The 5,436-nt window shown below is 36.5% G+C and overlaps 1 pseudogene; it reads right to left on the bottom strand.

Moving 5' to 3' along the window:
• Positions 1-708, bottom strand: part of LOC102872956 — a 5,845-nt pseudogene extending 5,137 nt beyond the window's left edge.
• Between the last annotated feature and the right edge of the window lie 4,728 nt (positions 709-5,436).

Below are 5,436 nucleotides of genomic sequence, written 5' to 3'. Positions count from 1 at the left end.
TCTGGTATTCTCTGCTTTCAGCTAAGATCCATATGACATCAGCTACAATATCTCTAGTACCACGACCCCTTCTAAACCCAGCCTGAACTTTCCCCAGTTCTCTGCTGATGTGCTGTTCCAGTCATTTTTGGATAATCTTCAGTAAAATCTTGGTTGCATGTGAAATCAGTGAGATTGTTCTATAGTTTCCACACTCTGCTGGGTCACCTTTCTTTAGGATAGGAACAAATATAGATCTCTTCCAGTCAGTTGGCCAAGTACTTGTTCTCCAGATTTTTGGGCACACCTTGGTGAGCACACCCAGGGCAGCATCTGTTAGCTGAAATATGTCAGTTGGTATATGATCTATTCCTGGGGCCTTATTTTTTTGCCATTTCCTTCAGAGCAGCCTGAACTTCTTTCATCACCATACGCTCTTGCTCATATGTTGTTTCATGAAATTCTTCTGTGTCTTCTGTGTCTGCCAATTCCTTTCGATTCAGTGACTCAGTATATTCTTTCCATCTTCTTTTAATACTTCCTGGATCATTTAACATAAAGTACATGAGTCAAAAATTAAAAAGCAATAATATTCCAAGTAGAGGTTCTAATAGTGGCACAAATCAAATTACAGAGGGAAGGTAGTTCTTAAATATCTTTGGATTCTTGTTCTATGAAAGTCATCGTGTGCTTAATCTGTTTTTGTACGTCTGCATTGTGGAATGCCATGGTGAAAGTGTTGCTAGGCCAGCAGGAAACAATTTTTAAAAAACAAGTTTATAGGCAGGGGTAGGAGGAATGCGAGAGGAAAACCCAGTGTAGGTTTCTGCTTTCTTTGCTTTATAATCCTGGCTTCCATTTCCTGCCAGATGACCTCTTTTAGTTTTTTGTAGTAACATTTTGTCATTTTCTTTTTATAAATTTTTTCTTTAATCTGGGTATATTTATTCCTAAGTATCTTTTGGAAGTTAGTGTTAATGGTATTGTTTTCCAGATTTCTTTTTCTGAGTTCTCTTTGCCAGTGTAGAGAAATCTGACTTTTTGTACATTGATCTTGTACGCTATCATTTTCCTTAATCTATCCATTCTGACATACTCTGGGCATGTTGCAAGGAGGGACCAGTCCTTGGAGAGGGCCGTCATGCTTGGAAGAGTGGAGGGAAGGAAGACCCTCGATGAGATGGATTGATTCCGTCACTGGGGTTATGGGGAGAAGTGTGTCAGAGATTGAGATTGGCAAGGGATAGAACAGGGTTTAGGGCTGTTGTACACAGGGTCGCTATGAATTGCAAGCAACTCGATGGCACATAACAACAAGAACAACAACAACAATATCCATTTATTACAGTAATTTTCTTACTCATTCTTTGGTATTTTCTATGTATAGGATTATATTGCCTGTAAATAGGGAAATATTTTACTATTATTTGACAATTTTGATGCTATTGTTGATTGCTGTCAAGTAGAGCATAACTTTAGTGACCTTATGAACAAAAGACCCGAAGCCTTTCTAGAACTATCGTCATTCCTCAAAGTTCATAGAATTTCCAGAGGCATGTGGTTTAGGAGGTGGCTGCTGACAATTTGGATACCTTTTACTTATTTTACTGCCCTGGCTAAGATTTACAATACAGTATTGAATAGGAGTGGAGATAAAGAGGATTCTGTCTGATTCCTGTTCACAAGGTGAATGTTTTCAGTTTTTGTCCATTGAGAATAATGTTGGCTGTTATATGCCCTTAGTTATATGGAAGAATTTCCCTTCTATACCTATTTTGTTAGCTTCTCATCTTGATGGGGGTCACGTAAGGAAAGTTTTGGTTCATGTTGATTTGCAATATTGGTTGGTATTTTTTTTTGGCTCTCAGTCCAAATTTAACTTTAGAATGAACTTTCTTTAAGTGGTACAGCTTTCATTTGTCTATTTGCTGTACTGAATAACTTGGGGTGGCTGTGATGCTGAACACTGTACCATAGTTCTGTCAGATACCATCTTGGTTACCCAGTATGGACAATGTTTGGAAGAGCTTCCAGATTGATTCGGGTTTGGAAGCAGGAGTGGCATCCACTTCCTAAACCAGATGCTTCTGGAAACTCTATGAACTTTATAATCATACATAATTACAGAACAGAGTTCAGGTCTTTTGTTCATAGGAACACTATGAGTCATATTTGACTTGATGACACCTACCACTGCTAAGTGAGATTAGTGTTATATTTGGAGGAACATTCTTCTACTTTGTACATTACTATTCATCAATTTGCTGAACTGAAGTAATCTGGGTTTGCTGTGATACTGAACTTTGTGCCATTGGGGTATCAATACCATAATGGTCTCCCAATGTGCACAGTGTTTGGTAGAGCTCCCAGGTGTAAAATAGGTTTGGAAGCAGGAGTGGCATGTACTTCCTAAACCACATGACTATCAAAACTCTATGAATCTGGAGTGATAGAAAGGCAGTAGGTCTTTAGTTCATAGAGTCACTATGAATTATACATGACTTGACAGAAATCAACAACAACAACAACAACCTATTTTGTTAAGAGTTTTTAATGGAACGAATGTTGAGTTCTTATCATATGTATTTTCTGCGTCAGTTTATATGATCATGTGGCTTGTTTCCTTTGTTTGTGTAGTGGATTATGTTTATGTTTCTAATGTAGAACCACCTTTACATATCTGTTAAGAATCATACTTGGTTGCCCTGATGTATTTTTGATATGCTGTTGGATTCTATTGCCTGAGAATTGTATTGAGAATTTTAAAATCTATGGTCATGAAGGGTATTGTCTATAGTTTTTTTCATGACATTTTCACTATCATAGCATGAGTTCATGAGCATTACATCCTTTTCTGTGCTCCGGAATAGTTGGAATAGAATTAGTGTTACTCTTCTTTGGATATTTGCTTGAATTCTCCAGTGAAGCCATTTGGGTTAGGTCTTTTGTTGTTGTTGGGAGACTTATTTTTTAAATGATGTTGTCTTTTTTGGTTGTGTGTCTGCTTAAATTCTCTACCTTTGTTTGTTAATTTAGATAGATCATATGTTTCTGGAAATTTGTATGCTTATTTTATTCTAGATTTTCAAGTCCTTTGACATATAGTTCTTCGTAGTATTTTATTATTATACATCTGATTCTGTTAAGATGCTACCCATTTAATTTTGAATTATAACATTTTGTGTTATTTGCATCTTCTTTCTTTTTATTACTTTGTTAATTTTACCCGTGGCTGGTTAATTTTGTTAATACTTTTGAAGAATCACCTTCTAGCCTATTTTACGCTTTTATTTCTTGTTCTTTGTCTGTTTCTACAATAATCTTTACTGTTTATTTTTTTAAAGCTATGGACTTTTCTTGCTGTTCTTTTTCTAATTGTTAGGATTGTCGCATAAATGTACTGATTTTAGTTCTTCCTTCTTTTGTGATGTGTGCATATATTGCAATAGATTGGTCTCTGAATACTGCTTTTGCTATGTCTCAAAGATTTTGGTATGCCACCTTTTCCTTCTCATTTGCTTCTTTTAAACTAGTTACACTGCTAATCCAAAGGTGACATCTCTCTGATGGTTCAAATCCACCAGCTGCTCAGCTGGACAAAGATGGGCCATCTGCTCTTATGCAATTTACAGCCTCAGTAAACCTCTTGGAGGGTCAGTTACGAATCAGCTCCATCTTGATGTCAATGAAGTACAGTGAAGGACCCACCACATTTTAAAGTTTCATATTCTTCTCTTACATCTTCTCTTGTGCCATTTACTGCTTCTGATGCTGGAGAGTCAGCTATGAATCAGTTTCAATTCTGCGGTACAACAAGTTACCAAGTAGTTTTAAAGAAAGATGTTATTCAGTTTCCATGTATATGATTGCCCACCCAACCCCACTCTTCTCTTGTTGATTTATAATTTTATTATGTTGTGATATGAGAATATGCTTTGCATTATGTCAGTGTTTTAAAACCTATTGAGGCTTATTTTGGTGACATAGCATATGGTCTATTTTGGAGAATGATCTATGTGCAATGGAAAAGATTGTGTACTGTTGTTTTGTTGGATGGAATATTTTATGTGTGTGTGCATATAATCAAATACGTGATTGTTATTTAGATTTTAGATATTTTGTATGTTTGTTGAGTTTCTTTCTAGTTGTTTAAGTTTCCAAATATTATTGAGGAGTTATGTGGTCTATTTAAAGTCTTTTTTTCACTCTTTCTTTCTTTCTATTTCAAGTCTTAATGTTTATTTTATGTGTTTTAGGATTCATTCATTGGGGAGCTATCTGCCAAGCACACAGGCACTATCAGTTAGTACTGCTTATCCATTTTGTGCCTAAGAGCTGTGGATGGATGTGTTGGTAGTGCTTGGGATTACAAGAGAGCTGAATGGGTTTGGTGTGATAAGGTGGCTTTTTTACCTATAAGTTAGTGGGGGCTATGGGTTGGGATTATCATTTTTTTTTCACCCAGGAGGTATAATGGGAGAGCAGGGAGAGGGGGGAGCCCTTCTCTGGTTACATATCATTATTATTATTTCATAATAAATATTTATAAAAACCCAAATACTACATCAGGATATGAGGGTGGTGGATACAAACTGCAATTCACCTTGAAGCACTAAGGCCTTAAATATTTCCTGCGGTAGGCACTAAGGCAAATCTTAAGTGTTTACAGGATTCTTGTGTTGTATTTGCTAACCCTTCCTTCCTGAATCAAGCATAAGGTTTTCAATAGAAAGAACTTAGCTTTATTGGCATTGAATTCTCAAGTATTTTATAAATTCTGGATATAAGTCCCTTATCTGATATGTTATTACCAAATACTTTTTCCCAGTCGGTGGCTTCTCTTTTTACCCTTTTGGAGAAGTTTTTGGATGTGCTTAGGGATTTGAGTCTTAGAAGATCCCATTCATCTACTTTATCTTTTCCTAGTTGTAGGTGAATTCTCTTTATGATTTGCTCCCTGGAAATTGTCAATAAAGGCACAGGGAAGCAGAGACAAATGTTTCAGTTGTTTGAGAACTGTTTTGTCTCTTGCTTTACCTCTTTTTACTTACATTCTTGGTGTTCTGTCTCATTATTAATTATTAACATACTTTACACAGTGGAGGTCAGTGTACATTAATGCAACCACCTTCCTAGCTTCTCTATTCAGACTCAGTCAAAATGGAAGCTCATCTGGAATTCGACATTTCTGGTGGCCTAGTCCACAGAGAATTGCTGGTGGTTTGAATCCACCAGCTTCTCCTCCTGCACCATTTGCAGATTCGGGAAATCTGTTGAAGGGTCAGCTATGAATCAGTTCTTACTAAATGAAGTGCAGTGAGGGACCCATCACCCTTGGTGCAAGCTTTCAGTCTAAGCTGTTAATAGTTTGTACTTTCACACATCCTACCTTCTCTGTATTCAATCTAAGGTATAGAATTCTTACTACTTTTGCTCCTTTTCAGCTTACATTTTTTA

This window comes from Elephantulus edwardii, unplaced genomic scaffold (assembly GCF_000299155.1).
Source record: "Elephantulus edwardii isolate Elephantulus edwardi_28Jun2011 unplaced genomic scaffold, EleEdw1.0 scaffold00352, whole genome shotgun sequence".
NCBI lineage: Eukaryota > Metazoa > Chordata > Mammalia > Macroscelidea > Macroscelididae > Elephantulus > Elephantulus edwardii.
The sequence above is the reverse complement of the archived record's forward strand: the minus strand, read 5'-3'. Positions and strand labels throughout refer to the sequence as shown.